We start from the raw sequence: 22,401 nt of genomic DNA, 5'->3' as shown, positions 1-22,401 counted from the left end.
ACTGGAGCATGCAGTGCTACACAGATATATAACCTACTCTATTAACTGTTATTAGGTATTCCTTCATCTGAGTATCCATGCTGTTCTGTAGGTTGTAGGTGTCTTAGATAAGGCATACATACAGTCTTCTACTTTCCCATTTTTTCAGTTCCTAAAATTAGTTTCTTAGCATAACATTTGAGAGAGAAAGTAGGCCTTTAGGGATAATCTAAGCCAGCTCCCTTTGTAGATGAGGAGGCAAACGATCAAGTGCTAAGTGAATACAACTAATTATTAGAGCTGAGACTAATTACCCAGATTTCTTCCTAAGTCTGGCATTGCTGTCACTGTCCCACAGGGTTTATACGTATTTCTAGAAGCTTTTAGGAAGCAGTCATTAACTCTGTTGGATCACTAGGGTGCCAGTCGTTAGCATCATCCTAGGCTAACAGTGTGTGAAACTATACCACAATGGCTGGAGAGTAAATGTACTTAGAGAAGATAAATCTCAAAGGGTGGTTTACATGCTGGTCATCAAGACTCTGCCATCTCCAAGTGACCTAGGCCAGAATAGTCTATAGTGACAGAGAAAGAATATTTCATTCACCTAAAATGATAGCTGAACCAATCTATCAGATTAGGTTGGTATATGATTATACCATAACAGATTAATAATGCAGTTTTGACAGATAAGTGTTATTACTGAAATGCATCATAATGTATAAACATAAATTCTGTCAGATATCTTTGGAGCCTAATGGTCTAAAGAACATAGACTCAATAAACACAAGGGCCTCACAATTATTTGCTTCCCTGGTAGCTCAGAGGTTAAAGCAGTCTGCCTGCAATGCTGGAGACCTGGGTTTGATCCCTGGGTTGGGAAGATTCCCCTGGAAAAGGAAATGGCAACCCATTCCAGTATTCTTGCCTGGAGAATCCCATGGACCGAGGAGCCTGGTGGGCTACAGTCCACGGGGTCGCAAAGAGTCGGACATGACTGAGCGACTTCACTTTCACTTTCATACTTATTTACTACATTTTAATCTAGTAAAAACAATGCATAAGCTCATCCCCAGGGACGGCAGAGCCTGGTGGGCTGCTGTCTGTGGGGTCGCACAGAGTTGGACACGACTGAAGCGACTTAGCAGCAGCAGCAGTAATCATTACCAAGAGTCATATAGTTCTAAGGATATTTGTATCCACTGAAACCAATTTATTTTTTTGGATACCACCCTTAATATTTGTTGCCATTGCCATCCTATTTTCCTTTTCCTCATTAGATTTCCAACTCGTTGGGAGGACTATCTTGAAAATGATGATTATGTTCCAGTATGTGGATTTTTCATTTTCTAGGAAGGTGTAAGGCAGCCAGGGTTGTCTAACGGAAATCTCCCTACAGTGGTGGAAGTGTCTGGGTTCTAATCCTGGCTATGCTACTTCTGAGATGCAAGAACTCTGAGCCTCAGCCCCCTCTGCTGTAAGATGAAGGGACTGAACTAATGGCCTACAGAGACCGTTCAAGCTGTATGATTCATGGATAAGAAGTTGGAGGTTTGGGGCTGTTGATTTTTCCATTGTTTTATGAGATTCTCCTCTAGGCATCCCTGACTCTGAAATCAGTCAAATACAAAAGTCAGAATGATGACATTACTGTAGATATTCTCTGTAAATAGCTTTAAACTGCACAATCCTAACTTTTCAAAATGAAGTTTGAGGGAAATCCACTGCCAGAGAGCACTTAATTAACATGCACGGTGTCAGCAACCACAGCAGCCTGCCGCCACCATTATTAACATATACTGCAGTCCGTGAACATCATTGGCAAGGGCTCCAAGTTTCGGGAAGCCCTCTGGGTAAAGCCCTGCTTCGCAGGTTTAATGTGAAGAGTTGGTGTCATCCTAATCAGCTGCCTCTGACAGAGTAAACATGGTTCTGTCTGTGCTGTCCCTCCCTGACTGACTGTGGGTTTCCGGCCCACTGAGCACTTGATGCCAGTCTGTTAAGGGACAAGGAGGAGACTCTTTGGGGATCCTTGGTATTTATCACTATTTAGGAGACTTGAGGTTCACAGCACTGATAGGTACCAGTTTTATTCTAAATATTTAACATTTGCTCAAGTACATGTTGAGGAATTTTCTCTTGGCCCTTCGTCTTTAGTATAAGAGGACACTCCCTTTCTGCTTTAGTATATTTGTTAACCTTATCTTTTGTATAATTAAATATAGTTCAAAGACCTAGCATTAGAATCAAAACAACTGGATTTTTTTTTTTTTTTCAAAGTCAGCACGTCTTGATTTACTAATGAACTCCAGGATGGAAGGAAAGGAGGTGTTCTTCACATAAGAAACTCCTGTTTCCAGAGAAATGAATTAAATTGCTTTTTAAGTAAAGACCTTAAAAAGTATAAAACATACTTAAAGTCAGTTGTTACAATTATGTTTCCTAGCAGAAAAAAAAATGTATAAATAAAAACAGTTGACATGTAAATGTAGAAATATATGTGTAGACACACACATAAGTACACATATACACTCACACGTGTATATATGTGTGTGTGTGTTTGTATACATATATATGGGAAGTATGGTGGCAGGAGGTGGCAGGTGGTAGAAGGTGTGCTGGAGAAAGAAAGTGATGAATAATTAGTGGAGATTTTCATGAAATTGATCAGGAATAGACTTGGCACCCCACTCCAGTACTCTTGCCTGGAAAATCCCATGGATGGAGGAGCCTGATGGGCTGCAGTCCACGGGGTCGCTAGGAGTCGGACACGACTGAGCAACTTCACTTTCACTTTTCACTTTCATGCATTGGAGAAGGAAATGGCAACCCACTCCAGTGTTCTTGCCTGGAGAATCCCAGGGATGGGGGAGCCTGGTGGGCTGCCGTCTATGGGGTTGCACAGAGTCGGACACGACTGAAGCGACTTAGCAGCAGCAGCAGCAGCAGCAGACTGTATCTTCTAATTCTTGCATTCTTGTGACATAGCCATGAAAGTGTTCTGTAGTTCAGTCTTGTGAAATTTTCCAGTTCAGTATTTTCTATATCTATTGATTAAGCATATTAATTTTTACATAATTGAAAAGTTTACTATTTTATAATGATGTGCTGATTGTACAACAGGTGGAAATTTTCTCCAAAAGCTTCTTATTTTAAAAGTGAATGTAGTTTCAGGTGAACAGTGAAGGGGTTTAGCCATACATATGTTTGTTGATCAGCTATACCCCAATACAAAATAAAAAGTTGGGAAAAGAAAAAAAAAGGTAGGTTTTCCAGTCACACACACACCCACAAATGAATGTAAAGGTATGAGATTTAGAACAGACAATTTTTACTGGTGGAAAAGTAACTGATTTTCTACTTAAAACTAATGTCTTTTGCATTTTTTGTGCTGCTGCTGCTGTTCATGGTATAACTGTTTCCTATTAGTTTTCAATGTATCTGTGCTCACTCCCCACTGAAGAAAGTAATGGAACTTTCAGGACTGTCTTGAAAATATACTGATACACTGAAACATACTTCATTAAGGGAAAGGTATCTGAGGAGCCATATCCATGATGAGTGGATCATTGGCTTCACAGCACTACAGGAAATATTAATTGTGACAACTGAGTCTGAATCTTTTTCTTTGTAAATATCTAAGGGAGTATGAATATGTTTGCCATGTGTAACCTATACCACCTATACTGACTTATTGCCTTTAAAGTAATCTGCACAACAGAGCCTGTAATTATTGATTGCAACATATGTATCAGGGAAGTAGTCTTGCTGAAAATTTAAAAATTTTCCCTGGGACCTGTCAAGGATAACATTGAAATGATTAAATAAAAGTGTTTTTTTAAGCATGAAAAATTTTAAGTGTAGAAAAAAGTTTTGAAATCTAAGCCAGTTATAAGAAATGATGCAAAATCATATTTTCAGGATATAAAGCAATTTCTAGTTAGTCCCTATGATTTTTTTTCAGGTTAAGAGCATTGAAAAATAAAATAAATGCATTGTATCTTTAACCTTGAATGTGATTATTATTTCTTTTTGTGACATAAATTCTGTTTGGCTATTTTCAGTAACAAGCAAAAAACATTAATTTTAAACAAGGATCCATAAAAATTCTATACTTATTGGGATTTGTAAAAAATCAGTTTTGCTTACTGGAGGGGTATAACGCTGTTTAATATACTTTTCTCTTTGCCATTAAATTAGATTTTTTTTTTAGGGGAGAAAAACTCATAAAGGAAACAGCCTTGGAGATGTAATATGCTCTAGCACATTTAAATAATTAGACTTCTGTCTCATTGAAATGTATGTGCTCTACGTTTGATAGTGATAAAAGCATGAATATTAGTATGATTAGGAAATTACAGCATGTCACAGCATAATTGATTGATTGATAACTGAATGAAAACTAACCATAAAGCACGTGAAAATAAATGTGTTCTGTAGTTACTCAAGCAGAATTTTTGCATCTACCCAGTTGCAAGATTAGTAACTAAAATGCTCATCTTACAAGCAAAATGGAATTGATATTTTTTTGCTTTTGCTTGTGTCTGTGTATGCTTTAATTATAATACTGGCAGCGGAAAGAGTAAGAGGATTCTAAGTGCTTAATGTTCAATTCGATATTTAATTGTTCCTCAAGACCTGTCAAATGGACACCACATTCCTAATTGACTCTATGAGCAATTAGTATTTTGGAATTTACCTTTCAGAGGCTCAAGTTTTAAATGCAAAGCCCCACTAACACGAGAGTTAATACACTCTTGTCTCTGGAGAACTGAATTTTCCATTTAAATTACCACTAATTTTTAAAAAGCATTTTGTCGTCTTTTTGTGCTTTTGTTTTTACTTTCTTATTCTCTGTCTTGATCTTTTAAAGATTGCTGCTCACACAAGTCTTCAGCGACACTCACTAACATAGAAGGTTTGGAGAAGCGAGGCCACTGCAGGATTCCCTGTTCAAAGCTGAACCAATATTCACCATTGACATATCCATTCATCTGTGCAGGGTCATTGGAAATCCTCTCTCTCTAGTTTTTCCTTCCCTTCAGGGAGCAATGCTTAAAAGAGCAAACCCCTGGTGTGAAGAGATAGGAGAATTCTCAGCACGCCAATGGTGCCAGGAATCGAATTAAAGTTGTCCATTTGCAGATGACTGTCTGTTGGAGCTCTCAGCGCACAGAGGCACTGTGCTTCCTGTTGATGCTTTGTTTACTTGAAATTCTGTCAGTGCCACTTCAATTTAATTTTTTTAATGGCAAAAGTCATATCATGCCAAAAATATGCCAGGAGGGTGAAAACACTATGATATGTGTTGCTCTGTAGAATTATATAGCATTTTATTGGATTCCCAAGGCTTGCTCAAGGAAAAATAAAAATTTTAAAGCTTTGCAAGAAAAGATTGTTGTGGCCACAAAAAAAAAAAAAAGTTAAATAATTACTGAATTCACTTCTTTTTTAAGGAGTTCAAAACTTGTCTTGTATTCTACAATTATTGACATTCCCAGATCTATTTTGGCATAAATCACGTTTTGATATGACTGAGCCTACAATTTTGTCTGTTTTCACATGCATTATCTCTTCTAAGTGGGAGGCACTAAGAAGACAGGAGTTGCCATTAAATCTTTAGATGCCAGAAGTCAGCACTGGAGATTGTTTTCTCCAGTTTGATTTCTTTTGTTATCGTAAGAGACGTTACTGTGGTTTAATTTATTGGACAAAGTTAAAAAACTGTCAGATTTGTTGAGGTAAGATTTTTAAACCCCAGGAAGAATATAACCTGTTTAGGAGATGAAATTTCAGAATACACGGTCTCTTTCCAAGTCCCAGAAAACCAAAAAGCATGTTGCAAATAATTGTCGGATTTAAGTTTGCAATTGCTACGAGTTGATTATGTTTCTTCTTTCACTTTAATTTCTCTCTGTTTTATTTTGCAAATAGTGAAAAGTACCTGGCATAAAGTAGGCCCTCAATAATAGTTATTATTAGAATGAATAAAGGATGTTTATTATTTCATTTTATAATTAAGAATTCTTTATTTTGCTTTTTTTTTCATAGCACCTAAATTTAAAAAAATATCTGTTCCATGGTTTACTTCGCAGATTCTATTTAATGTTTATTTTCTCCTAGAAGCAAGTTTTACCTGTTTTCCTAGGATTGCATTTGGAACAATGTGGGAATTACATTTACCCTAAACATCTATACCTACTTAAGTGTCTGCTGGATGCAAGTTATGCAGTAGCTTGTTTGTTCCAGTGGCTTCATTATAATATCACGGAAAGCAGGCATATGTAGTTTGAAACGCAGTGTTGCAGCAAACAGTTTAATCTAAGTAAGTGACCTTACACAGAAGAGAAAATGTACAATAACAGCCAAGCTTGTAAAAAAGCAAGCTGTACTCTAAAGCAACCCAGAACTGATTCTAACATATCGACCACTGTGAAGAGACTATGTTGTCATTATGAGAGCAAGCTACTGTTTTCATAAGTACCTATTACTCCTTTTAGATCCACCGAAAAACACTTGTAGTATGACTCTTCTCAAAAACGGCAGTCACCCCCCACACACAGAAGTCCTCTGCTCCTCCTACTCAGTGCGTTGATTTATTATTTTAAACTATGCTAAGTTGCAGTCCCCACCGATGCAATTCCTGATGGAATAGGCCATTCCTTTCTTTCGTGATCTAAATGTTTCTTAGAAATGTCATATCTGGTTATCCTCAATATAAAAATCACCCATGAAAGTTACCACAGTGAAACCTTACATCTTAAATATCAGTCTGTGCCCCCTAGCCATTAGTTATCAAATATCATTTAGACTAGTCATGACATAAACTCTGTTAATAGCTTTACAAATAGATTGCAAATGATATGAATTTAGCTAGAAGAAACTTAAAATCATGTTTATAATGCTTGTTTCTGAAATTTGGTTACTCATACAAAGTGTTTAAACAGAATATTTAAACATTTGGATTAAGTATTTTGTGGTGATCTTTTTGCATGAATCATATTCAGTAGCACCCATAATATATTCTAATGGAGTCTTGTTTTATCTGTTAGGTTTCATGAAGGCTGCATTAATGAATATCATAATTATCTATTGTATTTGATATTAGCCACACACATCATAGGTATTAATAAGAAATATCTGTTATCCTGATTTTATAAAAGAGTAACAAATACTATTTAGGTAAATAGTGTCTTCTCTGTGTGTCATAAGAATCTAGTAATGCAAGTTTTATCACTAATTTGACATTTTCTTTCCTTTTTTTTTAATTGGATATGTACTCTGTACAAGTATAGTGAAAGGTGGTGGGTACATAAGATGGATAAGACAGTCTGAGCCTGGGGAAAGAAAATAACACATAAACAATTTCTGTGTAAGAGATTAAGTACCATAATTAGCTGAATGATTCTTTAAATTCTAGAAATTTTTTGTAGATGATTTAAACACTTTCTGGTTAAGTTCCCAAAATACCTTCCTGCATGATTATGTGTAACTGGTAATCAGACATCATTCTAATCAATGAATGCTATTGCAGTATAGCATTCATACTCACTTATCGAAAATAATTTTGTTGGAGATGTGTGCTATAACACTGATGTGCGCTATAACACACACATATGATAAGTACTGGAAACAGAAAAAAAGATAACTTCAAGGACGTCGTGGTTAATGAGAAAGCCAGAAAGACACAGTGCAGTTGGCCTAGGATGGGAAGGATGCCATGGAGCAGAGAAGGGCATTACAGGCAAAGAGAGCAGCATGTACAAGGATACGAGGTATGACGGGGACTGAGATGTTTCCTCAGAGTTGGTAGTATGTATCAATATAAGATATTCTCAATAACACAGGATCTAGAAATACACAGAACATTTCAAAACAAATATTAATATATTCAAAAGAAGATGAAAAATGACTTTAATGGAGGTCATTGCCATATGATTACAGATAATGGTCATTTTGTATTTATTTTTCTGTGTTTGCCATATTTTTAAGTAATAAGCTTCTGTTTCAAAATCAGGGAAACAAGCTTTTTTTAATGTAAGCCCCAAATATATACCTGCTGTGCTGTGCTGTGCTTAGTTACTCGGTCATATTAAACTCTTTGCTACACATACATACATATAAAATAAGAAGAACACGTCAAATCTAAAAGACACCCCTAAAAAGGGACAAGGCTGACCTCAAAGAACAGCATGGGAATGAAGAAGAAATAGATATTAGTGTTTCGGAAATGAATTGTGAAAACTTTGTCATTGATTGAATGTAGGACAAGAGAAGAGCTAGAATACCTGGAGACTGAGCAGTGAATTTTCTTTGCGTGTGTTGAAAAACTAACTCTAGCTGTCAGGAAAAATTATTTTTTGATAAAAGTAATACAGTAAGTTACTGGCAGGTCCAGAAAATGAAAATCCCCTAATCATAAATGAGTAGAAGGGTTAGAGGATGTATCATGTTATGCTTCTGAAATCTACTTACCTGTAATTTCCCTTCAGTATTTCTCTTTAGTTCTGGCCCCTGGGATACCAAAGAACTCCTCTGGAAGTGACAGTTCCTGGACAGTAACATCATGTACTAGTTAGTTGCTTTTCTGCTATTATGTCATTTAATTCTCAAACTTCAATGAAATTATTATTACCACCAAATTCAAAGGTGAGAATATTGAGACTTAGGAAAGCTAAGTAGTTTGCCTAAGGCCCCAAGACTAGAAACTAGAAATGTAAGGATTCAAATCTGGGACAATTCAAATATATGCCCAAATTCAAATCCACCATGGTTAGGCTATAACAATACTGATATCTCAACAGAGTTGATTATTAAAGGTCCTTATTATGGTAAATGATGATCTTTCAAAGATAGTTCTTGGTAAGAAGAGATATTATGAACAGTAAGAAAAAAGATTTTGATACAATATGTATAATAAAGGCTGGATTCCTGTTTTGTTTTCTGAGCATGTGTTATTTCAAATGCAAGTATTATCAGGTCAGTTCAGTTGCTCAGTCGTGTCCAACTCTTTGCGACCCCATGAACCGCAGCATGCCAGGCATTATAGCCTATAGCAAATTCTACATTATTAAGTTTCTTCCAAGAGAACTTGTACTGTTTTCTTCCAAGAGAACTTGTACTGTTTTCTTCATTCAGTAAGATACATAGGAATTGGTAGATTCTCTGGAGAAGGAAATGGCAACCCACTCCAGTACTCTTGCCTGGAAAATCACATGGATGGAGGAGCGTAGTAGGCTACAGTCCATGGGGTCGCAAAGAGCTGGACACGACTGAGCGACTTCACTTCACTTCACTTCACCTAAAGTTACTCTTTTTTCTTTTAAATGGGTAGAAGTTAATGAGAGGTCCAGAAAGTACGCAGAGGGCTAGAATCATACTTCTTGATTATATACTTCCTCTCAGAGGTGAGTACCATGACAATGGATATGGACAAGCCCTAGTTTGGAGACTAAGATGGACTTGTTCAAGAGCTCTGAATGGTGAACCTAGAAGGGAGATTTTTATGTATGGGGAAATAGCTTGCTCAATGTTGGCCTAGAAGGCAGTATCAAAGCCAGTGTGTGGAAAATATAGATTTTAGTAAAAAGACGTGGAGTAACAAACTGTTACAATAAGAATATTATTACACTTAAGTTCTGGCTCCAATTCTGTCAATTATTAGCTATGTAGTAGTAACTTATTTTATACATTATGTCAATTGGCGTTTATAGCAACTGTGTGAGGTTGACTAGTGAGGCCTCTCAAGTTCTGAGATTGGTCTTCAGACTAAGGTTATTGTGATAATTTACTAGTACTAAAAAAAATTTTTTTTGGCTCCTTATATAGTATTTCCTATTGAAAAGGGTAAAATAAAACATAATGTTTCTTTTAATTTGTGAGAGCACTGAGTTATTAATACAAGTCACTGCAACCATCTGTTGACCCAGGCAGGAAGGGTGCTGTGTTTTAGAAAGTCCAGTCTTGCCCTCTTCTAATACTCTCCTTTATCCCACACGAGAAATCCAAGGGGCCATAAGGATTTGCCCACTTGGAACCTGTGCCCTTCTTTGAGACCATGTCCCCGGCACCTGAAATTCCCTGACTCTACTTCCTGAGCCCATGTGGGGCTCTTATCCAGGTCTGTCTTTGGTGTGTGCACTTCTAGACCCAAGAGGAGGATAGGAGGCAGCTGGGTGGAGAGGGGATGGCAGGGAATGGGTGGAACATCATCTATAGAATCTATATTAAGCCTCTTGATGATAAGGAACGAGAGGGAAAGAGCCATCGGTCAGCCTCTCATTCTGAAAGAGATCTTATGATCCAGGGGACAGAAACTTCTAAATTTTAACTTAGCCTTCCTTCTTACTGTTTATAAAGATGAAATTTTCAAGGTAGAAACAGAAAAAAAAAACATTTTAACATTTTTGTTCTATAATTTTCAAAATAATTTATGGCTTAAGTATTTAGACATGTGGTATGTGTTAGAGCCTGCATGAAATCTTTCTATACAGGTACAGATATAGAGACATATATAGATATATATCTGTATTAGACATATAGCTATGAACAAGACAAGATCCCTGTCCTATTCTAATGATATGGATACCTGATGTCAGAGATTAGTCTAGTAGATGATCCAGATGAAATAGAAAAATAAAAGGCATGTGAAAATGCAGTATAACTACAGGCTGATATGGAAAATAGTAGAGAGGAAGGGAAGGCAGTGTTGTGTGGGAAGTCTTCCTAGATGAAGTAGTATCATTTTGCGTACTGGCCAAAGTTTGCTGAACCCTTGATCTAGGGCTTTCCACATATTCTTTAAAATCTCTTGTGTCTTTTTCTTTGCTCCATAAACTGCTGTTCATCTTTATTAAGATATTTAACAGTGAGGATAATTCTCACATGCTTGCCACGTCAGTTTCTCACCACGCATGTCTTTCTCACCACTCATTTCCTCCATGACCCACTCACCATGGCTTCTGACCCCGCCACTCTCTCACAGATCATCTCTAGCCCCCTAATTGCCTATGCTCTCTCCTATTGTACTTGACTTCTCTGATGCCTGTGCTATAATTATTCTATTCTTCCTTACTTGTCTTTTACAATAGCATAGTCTCTCCCTCTGTGATTCTCTTTCTCTTCTATAAATGCCTCCCCCCAATTGCCTACTCCTTAAATGCTGATTCAACTCAAGAGTTCCCTTCTCATCTCATTCTATACAGTTCCGTTTCCGCTGTGCCTTCCATGGCCATAACTTCAGTGATTGCCATTTGCTCATGATTCCTCCATACCCTTATAGATCTTTGACTTCTATCAAAAGGTGGGAACTTCTAGGGGCCACCTCATTGGTTATATAAACTAAAAACCATGGAGTTCTCCAAGGAGAGCCAAAGTGCAACAATTTTGTGTCACATGATCCAGATTGCAATTCTGGCTCAGGGGTGGCCTTGGGAAAGTTCCTTAGAGTCAGGCAACCTGTTTCATCATATATAAAAGGGAATTAATCCCTCACTAGGCGTCTGAAGGATTAAGTGTAATATCCACCACAATCTATTAACTAGTTGACAGATACCTCTCAAGAATTTCTATTTTTATGATGATATCCCTCCTGTTTTTCATTCTTCTAGCTGGTCAGCTCATCCTTTCAACTCTAAATCTGAAATTTTTCTCAGATTTTTTTCCTTCTTTCTGTTCAAGTTCAGACTCTGCTTCTAGTCTTTTCCCCTCTCTCTTCTGGCCTATATATTTTTATTATTGATATATTTCTAAAGAAGAGATAAGGGCAGCACTTTATGTTGGCAGTAGGATAAAGTCTGAACATTTAAGTCCATTTGCAAACTGAATTCAAGCTTTATCATTACCTCCATCCTACTCAATGGCAACCCACTCCAGTACTCTTGCCTTGCAAATCCCATGGATGGAGGAGCCTGGTGGGCTGCAGTCCATGGGGTCGCTAGGAGTTGGACATGACTGAGCGACTTCACTTTCCCTTTTCACTTTCATGCACTGGAGAAGGAAATGGCAACCCACTCCAGTGTTCTTGCCTGGAGAATCCCAGGGACAAGGGAGCCTGGTGGGCTGCCATCTATGGGGTCACACAGAGTCGGACACGACTGAAGCGACTTAGCAGCAGCAGCAGCTATCCTACTCATGCCCAGACATACCCATGTCTCCTATCTTCTAACCATACCAAGCTACCCTGTTTCCTGAATATTCCAGGTACAGTACGCCTCATCTATGATTCTGATTGAGTCTTGTCTTGAGCAGGAATACTCATCTCTCTCTATTCTGATAAAATTCTATTCAGCTTTCAAGATATGCCTCAAATCTTAACTTCTCAATATAGCCACCTTCCCCTGCCAGGTTCAGAAGTAAATCTTTTCTTGGGTAAATCACCACCAAATACAGATCGTAAGTTCCATTGGGGCAGAGACCTCTGTCTTCTAGCACTTAGGCCAGAAGCTCTCAAGTTGTAGCAGGTATTCAGATGTTATTATATCATGAGTGCCATCATCATGTTTTAAATAATTTAGCCAACTAGTCCCATTTGTTTTTCTAGTGACAACAAAAGTTGTCAAGATTCAGAGATTTAAGGAAGATTGTTTTCAGGATTCTAGTTTTGAGATTTAAAATACATTTTCTCTGTAAATTATTTTTTCATAATTGACTAACTACTTGAAAACAGAGAGAAAGGAAAGGAAAAGAGAGAAAATAACCCAGTGCCCCAAAAGGAGGTTGAGGGTTGGGGAAGGAGGGGAAGGTTCTTAGAGTAAATATGAAAGAATTTAAGACATAAGTAAAAGAAATTGAATTTTTCTCAGGTTTCATTTTTGTTTGCTTGCTTGGCTGTTTGTTACATGGAAGAATATTGATTTAAGTTTTATTAGCTCAGGAATATGACAAAGGTTCTAAGGATGATAACACTGTTACTAGGTCTTGTGAATCCTTGAAAAGTTTAAGGACTAATGAACCTTAGTTCTTTTAAAAATTATTTGCAAGCTTAAGTATATGACATCTCTGCATGTTCAGACCAGTGTCTCAATGGTAGGGCCAATAAGTGAAGTTTGAAACCTACCTTCTCCTGAAAATCTTGATAATACAAATCTCCCCTTTAGCACTACCATTTTATTATGCCTTATAATCATAACTTGTATTTACGTGGTTATATTTATGTTTTTTATTCTCTGCACTAAAATCTCTTCTACGCACACTCCCTAGATTATTTTTCTCAAATTAAAAATAAAACCAAGGCAAATTCTGCCAACCTTCTATAACTCAGGGTTAAAGCTAGGTAAAATATCTATTAACTAAGTACTCAATTCCTAATTGAAATTCATAATTAAAACTATATCTTCATCATTATGGAAAGTTATTTTGAAAGCTTACCAAAAGAATTGCTCATATTTATCATTAATATTATTACCATCATATTATTTGACATCTTAGGGCCTCTTCACTTTTGTAATAAATTCAAATGTACAAAACATCCACTCTCTTTTCTAAAACATTCATAAATTCTATGATTCAGAAATTAAGTTATTCGAGGTTATGATAAGGCATTCCAAAGGCACTGAAAGGGACCCTCTCTTAATTTTTTGGTTTTTCATTTTTTATATGTGAGTCATTTAAGCATGTAAATATAGGTTTCTAGTAGTTTCATGCACTGGCTTTGTCTTTTGTGGTTCTGAATACGAATTCGGTCAAGACAAAGAAACTGGAAGATATTTTGATCTGAAAGCTATAAGAATTCATAAGGGAATGAGTTGGTTTCTTCTCTGCTTTGTAATGCAAAGAAGTGCATTCCACAAAATCAGATGAAACAAGCCATTAATTTGACAGTCTCAGTTCTCATAGCTATTGATTCAGAAAGCTAAAAACAGATATGGAAGCTTATTGGCTCCAATTAAGAGTCGTGAAGCTTGAGGTAAGAAGAAATGAGAGGGTATTGGGAGAAGAGGAATCATTCACTAACAGAATCCTTCTCAACGTTTTCTCATGAATGGGTATGAACTCTTGATCTCCTGGGTTTCAGTTTGTTTGTTTTTTGTACTTTTTCATTTATTGACTCTCTTTATGGAATAGTCTCAGAATGTTTGTTTAGCAAACAAAAAATATTTATCTTATCGTGTGAGACATTTTCATGACAACACGCTCAAGAGCTTCCTCATAAGTCTCAAGAAATATTTTCAATTCCTTCTATACAATTTTATATACATGGAAATACCTCTGGATATACTGTATCGATAGACTAATCAATATAGATTCTATAGGTATACACTTATTTTAGCACATGCATCATCTTGCATGGAAGAACTCCTCTCTTTAGAGGTATGTAGCAGGCCTTTTTTTTTTTTTTTTGGCCCTTATCAGTAAGAAGACTAACTAACTCTCATGACCACCTTTAGTGCATATAAATAACGTATGTGTGTATATATAGTACTGTTTTTTAATGTTAAGATCTTAGTAAAGAGTGCTACGAAAAGAAAGACTCAAAGAGGAAAATGTTATTCACATTTTTAAGAACAATCCAGGCAACAATAGTGAAGTGGGTTGCAGTTTGCTTCTCCAATCTAACAAAGCAGTATAGCATTATTTGGAACTGCAATTATGAAAGGCCAACATTTCTTCAAATATTCCTTTCAGAATGTCAATTTTTTTCTCATGTTTTAACTTAGTGATAGAAATGCAATTTTTTCCTTTTAATGATGATAATACATTTATATATTGGGTAACTTTTCATGTATAATCAAGTGACAGGAAGGCTTTTTTCTGAGGTATGGGGATGCTGATGAGGAAAATCGTGATAGATAAAATCAATTATCAGTTATAATCAATTATCAGTTATCAGTTCCTTATCATTTGTTAACAAATCCTCAGTTGAAAAACCTTCCGACCAGCTTTGCACTAGACGAAAATTTGCTGTACGTTGGATATAATCTAATAGAAGACGATTGCATTTCCAAGCAGAAAAAAAAAATAAGATTATTGTAATAAATCTAACATCACAGCAACAATTCATGGAGCTTAATTATGACACTACTAAATGTGAAAATCTATTCAGCGCTAGGAACACTTTTCACATTACATTCACGCTAAAGATTGGCTGTTAAGAGCTCATTACTGGTATTTTTCTAAAGAGTGGTTTATTAAACACAGTTACCTAATAAGCATCTTTGGTGGTGCAAATTGCTGAAAACAGTAATGAGTCTGATTAGACTTCATTTCAATTACGACAGCTTGTCTAGCAAAAAATTTATATATGTATATATAACTTTTTTTTTTTCCTGCTGCTTCAGAATCTGGCTACAAGATACTCCAGAGTTTAAAAAATAAAAAGCCACCTCTGTATTTCCTTTCCACAGTTCACTAATGAAGACAGAATTGTCCAAGTCATCATCCAATTTACACACTGTGAAACTAGATGGACAAAGTGGAGTCACAATCATGTTTGCTTAAAAACAGCAAAGCCTGCCTTAACTAATATGTCTAAATAAGGTCACCTTTAGTTTCTCTCTGCTTTGTTTTTTTTTTCCTTAGGAATATAAAACTATAAATGAGATGGAGACTTAAACATGATTCTTTCCTATTTGGATTGTAGAGGTTATTCTCCCGATTAATAGGCTCACCTTTCAATTATGTTTTATCCATGGATCTGCTACTTAAAATCATAACAATACAGAAAGCTGTTGGATTGTGCATGCTAATTATCTCACTGATTTTTTTTTAATATATTTGGAAAAAATAAAAGAAGCCCAGTTTTATGAATGTGCACTAAAACATCAGAAAGTGTAAAGGAATGTTCATTAGACACTAAACTTGATTTTTATATTTTTAAAAAGTATGTTATTTAGCCACATTTAACAGCTAACCTCCTATTAAATCATGCCTGAATATACTGCTCAAATTGAAAGAAAAAAATTGTTAATGTAAAAAGCCTTTTAAGTGATTAAGCTGTCATTGCTGTCATTCGGGCATTCTAGTAACATTTTAATGCTTCTGAGGGCTATGGCTGGGTTTGCAATCCACTATTTTATATTTTCTGAATAGATTATTTTTAAAGTATAGTATCATTTGACACTGAACTGGATAAAATAATATCTGAAGTAAAATACGAAAACAATGGCTGGATGTAGAAGCATTTTTAAAAAGGAGGCACAATAAAACGTGCTAACCTGAAAAACTTCTCAAGTTAGCTAAGTGATCATGTAATGGCCGTAAGACTGAAAGTCATATATAAAGGAAATTATAGTACTCTTGTAGGCATTTGGATACTTTCAAAAAGATTTACTTAAAAGGAGACCAGTTCCAGGTATTTACTTAAAAGGAGTTCCAGTTAAAGGTTCAGTGAGGAGGAATGCACTTTTAAATCTATGATTCATTAATTCTGTGAATTTTCTGTTCTGTTTAAGGGGGAAAAAAAAACTTTGGTACAGAAAACACAAGAACAATTCTAAATTTACCATTGGAGTACTTTCCTAAGTCAGTTATTATATATTTTAATTTTTGCATTTCAAGGATTTCTTAAACATTTCATCTAGAAAGATTCTAATGAAATGTTTTTCTTTTTGAATAAAATTGAGAACATATGTCAATATACAATATTGTCATTAGGTTTTCTTCTTGAAAAAACTGTACATACGTAAACCTAGACCTCCTTGAAAATGCGTAAGAAGCAGTGTTCATACTGTATTTTGAGGTCATAAATAAGACTTTTAATTTTTATTAACTATGGAAATTTTTTGAAATGTATGACTTGATTCAAACCAAAAATAAATATATAGCTTAAAAAAAACTTTTAAGTGGTTCTTATATTGGATTAAAATATTATGTGTACATCCTAGTTAAATAACAGAATGTGCTTTGGACTCAGATTATAAATAATGAAATAGATCATTTTTAGGATAAAAGCATTTTAAAACATTTTTTTCTTCTCTGTCATCTTCCCCATTTTCTCTATATCCTTTCCACAACTATAGACAGAATAGTTGAGCACACATATACAAGTGCCTAGATTTGATTTTCCTCTATAACCTACCTGTATCACCTGCTGGGTTCTAGTTTTCCTGTTGTTTAGAAACTTTGGGTAAATAGGATGTACACTATTTGAAGAGGTAACAGGAAGATTTGACTTATTTACGCTTTTAACACAAGCAACTAAAACTAACAAATTTTGAATTAAATTTCTTTCAAATTATCTACTAATTTATAAATATGACTGGGAAAATAACTTCCTTTTCCTTAAAATTATTAGCAAATACTAGAGCTTATGCAAAACTGAGGCCAATAAAATAGTTCATTATCATCAGTAAGAAGTTTAAAATTATAGAATAGTGTTCACCATATAGAAGCAACATCATTAACAGCTTTGAATTCTGTTGACTGGTTGAGAGCAACCTTACATTTCACTGCTTTATTAAAGTAAGCTGTGTTTATTCATAACAGGATAGAGTTGGATTGGGATTAAAGAAGAATTTATGATCAAAAGGGGATTCCCTGTTGGCTCAGTGGTAAAGAATCTGCCTGCAACGCAGGAGACCAGGGTTCAGTCCCTGGGTCGGGAAGATCCCTTGGAGAAGGAAATGGCAACCCACTCCAGTATTCTTGCCTAGAGAATTCCATGGACAAAAGGAGCCTGCTGGGCTACATCCATGGGGTCACAAGAGTAGGACACAACTGAGCGACTCTTCCTTACTTCCTTCCTTCCTTATAAGCAAAAAAGAGGGATCTGTATTTCATGTGATAAATGCCAGTGGATCAACCATTTATTCAGTTTAGTCAAAACCTAAACTTTTTCTTTTTTTTTTAATCACAGTGACCTTGTGTATACCAACAGTAGATGAAACGATGCAGTTGATTATTGCCTTGGAGAATGCACTTAAGATGGAATCTGAAGAACCAATTTCTTTTTTTGTAGTACCTTCTATTGTTAGCTTTCCCTGAGGATTACTTAGTTGGACACCCCCTCTAGGAAAGGAAATGCCACTTTCTTTAAGGATGCTATAACCCTTTCTTCTGTGTCTGTTTCTTTATGCAGCATTCTTTGTTTTTACAAAAGGAAGAGCGAATAGTGCTAATGACTGGACTGTCATTCACACTGCACTTTAACAGTGTTCTGTTTATCTCGAAATGAGAGCATCAGAATTACAGATGGTGATGGTACTCAGATTTTTTTTTTTCGCCAAACCATAGAATTGGGCCAGGTAGGGAGAATGGAGAAGAGAGGAAACTACTGTTGTTACTAAGAGCTCTTCATTTTCAATCCTTGACCATGTTGGTTGTATTCCGTAGCAGTTTATCTGCATATGTTGTCTTATATGGACAAAACAACACTAAACCTACCAAAACTCATTTCATGTGTTGCTTTCCATTGCCTTCAGATTAAAGTTATTTTCTTCAGGCTGGACTAAATTATACACAGGTCCCAGGAGTGAAGGACACTGAATTAATGTACTGTGTCACCCAGCCCTGACTATAGAATATTTTTATCAAAGTCCAAGGCACTATTTTGCTATTGCATTAAAAATTAATGCACGGATTGTCAAAAAGAGAAAAATGCCTAAGTAATCTAAACAAATTTTGTCTGGGCTTTGCACACTTTAGAGTCACCTTAAGTGATGAGTTTTTAAGGAGAATGGTTGGAGGTGTGTACCTATATGTAAATAGTATTTTTACTCCTTTGTCTAATTACATGAGAGAGACCGCCAAATTAAATAAGTAGTCTTAATAATTTATTTTGTTTTATGTAAACTGTCTTTTTTAGAGCAAGGTTTCAGAGGAACACAAAAAGAGGTTAAATGCAAATTCCATCTTACACAAGGTCATGGGGCTTGGGAGATTCTCTGTCAGTACGGTATATTGGGCAAAAATGAGTGTAGTTCAGCTTAAATATAACTAAATTGAGCTTTGGACTTATATATACTTGAAATAGAATAGGCACATGCAAATAACTATTTACAAATAGCACTACATACACATAACGATTAGCATAACATTTTAGCAGTGTGAACAAGGACATTAACTAGCCATGTCATAATTCAAGATTGGTACCATGCCTGGTTTGTGTTAATTAAAAATGAAAATTTATTTTATATGGCACAAGAGTATCTGGAGAATCAACTGAAATTACCTCAGACTTTTAGGATGATGGTAATGTTATCTCAGCAGAGTCCTTTTTTAAAATAAATATTCAGAACACATAGGAAATGCACAGTACTTGTGGCATTTGGCTTTCTCTTTCTGGATCAGTCATACAGGCTGGATACTGTGAATCTAGCATGGGGCTTTCAGGTTGTGTTAACCCCATTTATCCCTGCACGCTACAGCTCACCTGTTATTTACACACTTAAGAGGGTTGATACTGCAGAACAAGGGGAGTGCTCTGTTGTGACACAGAGCATACATATTCATTAGCCCTGGCAGTCCCTATGGACAGACGTGGTGTGTCCTGATGGTCTTAGTATGACAAAAAGAACTGGAGTGGGGGAAGGGTAGATGGCCTAATGGATTGAAAACGTACATGGAAAAAGGGGAGAGACAGAATGAGTAATGAAAGGCCATAAAGTAACAACTTTAAAGGTTAACTACAAAGCACTATTTAAAGTGATTAAAATTGTCTAAAATCATTCACAGAGGTAGAATAAACAAGATTACATCTGATTCAACATGGGAATATCAGTCCTCTTACCCACTAACCCTCAAACTATTCCCCTTGCAATAGTTGATAGCACCTGACACTAAGTACTAAGATTCAGAGTATGAATCGTTTGTGTATTTTAAATTGTGTGTATACACATTCTTTTGAATTAATTATGGTAGGATATGCACAAAATTTTGGACACTGCTTTTTACTTGATTTAGATAATTACTCAAAAACTTGTACACATATGCTTTTGTAAAACTACCCCCTGCAAAGAGGAAAACCCACAAATCTAAACTATAATTTTAAAATATATGGATTTTATGTGAGTGTGGTTGTATGTTCACTTGAATACTTTTGAGTATGGGAAATTTTATGACCCTCACAGGAGAAGAATAATTATTTATTTAAATTGTCCTAACCCTCGTCCATGCTCCCAGGATCCCTCACCTGAAGCTAAGTACTAGCCTCCTAATTTCTCTCTCAGTTTCTGCCCTTGCTTTCTTGTGGGCCTTATTTAAAATAGAAGAATTGTTGAAGGATAGGGAAGCCTGGCATGCTGTAGTCCATGGGGTCATTAAGAGTCAGACACAACTCAGCAGCTGAACAACCAACAATTCTTCTATTTTTTATTTGCTTCAGGTATTAGGCTGTCTGTCTTGCTAATGTATTGAACACAGGACTGGTGGCCTAAAAATGATATTTCTCTCATCAATGTAACTTGCTTTGCATAAGTGCTTATGCATTCATCCTCATAAATGCAGTCATTCTCTTTTATATATGACTTGAATGTTAAAAATGATGACCTATGAGACCCATGCGTACCAAGTTTCAACCTCATTATGAAATATTGGCAAATAAACATTTTTATACTTTGTCACATTTTGATGAGTGAATACTATGTTGCCGTGAATAAAATTTAATGCATTTTAGGGAAACTGATTCAGATCATAAGCTACCCACAAATTTAATTGAAAGACAGAGTCTATGCCATTCTAGTCCAAGTCATGATGCCTGTAATATTGAATACTTGCTTTTAAAGCCCAAAATGATGACATACAGAATAAGATCAGTTGCTTATCCAGATATCATCTACCCAACAAATTCCTATAAGAATTAAGTAGCATAAGTTTGGAGTAACTTAAAGTCTCAAAAGTTGTACTAGAATTTATAATTGACTATTACTATTGAATGAAGTATTGATTTGTGGAATCAGAACCTATGTCATATTCGGGGAGCATATTAGGAATGGTGGAGACTGATGTGGAAAACAACTAGAAAAAGTGTCTAACAAATCAAAGCGAGCAGCGGGGTGAACACGGAAATGGCAGCAGTCTGGAGACCAGTGTTTTTAAGGAATCATTTCTCATTTTACACTGTTGTACTAGTGCCACTGAATCAGCCGGAAAATATCAACTATTTTCCCTGTGCTTTGAGTGGGAGGGCAGGAATGCATCTAATAAGAAGAATTTGGAAAAAATTTAAAGGCACTACTTTTTAAGTTTTAAAGTACTATACTTGCTGGTTTTCAAGAAAATGTACTCAAGTGGAAGAACTGAAGCTTGAAGCCTCAGAGTGAAGTCATAATTTTAACTGCTTATGTGGCCAGCAGATACTGTAGAAATATCTGTTGTCGTAATAGGAAGTTGGAATGTCATGACAAAGTAGAGGGGGCATGCCATGTCTAGAGGGACCTCAGATTTGGCCAATGGTTGCCAGGCAAGAATGAGATCTAGGCTTATAAGATCAATCAGCTTGTCTTGAAAAAGTGGGCTATGTGGAAATACAGTTTCTTTTATTATAAAGTTGACTGATTTTTAAAACTCTGGACTGGCCAAACAAAACATAGTTACAGGTTACATGCTGCCTTCTTGCTGTCAGGTAGCAATTTCTCTATATTGGATGGTGAAGTATTTAAACTATATTTACTAAGGACCATTTAGCCATAAATGCCTTTGTGAGTTTTAAAAAGGATTGCTTATGCAAATGAGGTAGAGTAGGGGGAGGGAGTAATTTGCTGCAAACTGTATTATAATTTGGGGTCTTGAGGTATGAAAATGTGATTTAAAGAGAAAAATCTTTGACAGTATTGCTATATAATTAGAATGTCTTATTTTCAGACTGTGGGTTGTGAGATCATCCTTAACTGGTTTTAAATCTCTGTTGTTTCTTACTTGTGGTCTCCACAGTGAGTCACAAACACCATTAAGAATAAATACTATACAATAGTTTGAATTTTTGACATCTTTTTGATTAAGAAGATCATGTTCTGTGTTTTGCTGAGTATGAAAGAATTTCTGTACCTTTCTTACAACCAACACACCCAGTGGAAAATTTCCTTTTCAGTGGCTGTCCAGAAGTTGAAGAAAAAGTGATTTGTAAATTCTAGGAGTCATTTTAGTTTTTCTTCTGTCTAGTCAGTTTTGTTTTGTTTTGTGTTTAATTCATCTCTGGCTTTTTCAAAATAAATGCATAACAAGAAACACTTGTGTAGCAGGTCACAGTTGGAAACAATTTTCACAAATATTGCTGCTTTAGGTAACTTTAGTAACAATCCAGTAAGGTATATGTGCATGTGTGCTCAGTCATTTCAGTCCTGTCTGACTCTGCAACCCTGTGGACTGCAGCCTGCCAAGGTCCTCTATCCGTGGGATTCCCCAGGCAAGAATACTGGAGTGGGTTGCCGGTGCCCTTCTCCAGGCGATCTTGCTGACCCAAGGATAGAACCTGCTTTTCTCCTGCAGCTCCTGCATTGGCAGATGGGTTCTTTACCACTAGTACCACCTGGGAAGTCCCCTGATAAG

The 22,401-nt window shown here is 36.0% G+C and overlaps 1 protein-coding gene across 8 annotated transcripts in view; it reads left to right on the top strand.

Annotated features, from left to right (window-relative positions):
- The window catches only part of FIGN (fidgetin, microtubule severing factor), a 126,733-nt gene that overhangs the window by 93,379 nt on the left and 10,953 nt on the right, over positions 1-22,401 (top strand). For 2 of the 8 annotated variants that reach the window (XM_086370125.1, XM_086370083.1), the window contains exon 1: positions 1-22,401. This exon is cut by the window's left edge and continues 7,321 nt beyond it. The exons of the other annotated variants lie outside the window; for them this stretch is intronic. The gene's annotated coding sequence lies outside the window, so the exon portion shown is untranslated. 8 annotated transcript variants of the gene reach the window in all.

The sequence above is a fragment of the Bos grunniens genome, chromosome 2 (genome assembly GCF_055505025.1).
Source record: "Bos grunniens cultivar Pamir isolate PY7600 chromosome 2, Bosgru_T2T1.0, whole genome shotgun sequence".
In the NCBI taxonomy this organism is placed as follows: Eukaryota; Metazoa; Chordata; class Mammalia; order Artiodactyla; family Bovidae; genus Bos; species Bos grunniens.
This window is presented reverse-complemented; position numbering and strand designations above follow the sequence as displayed.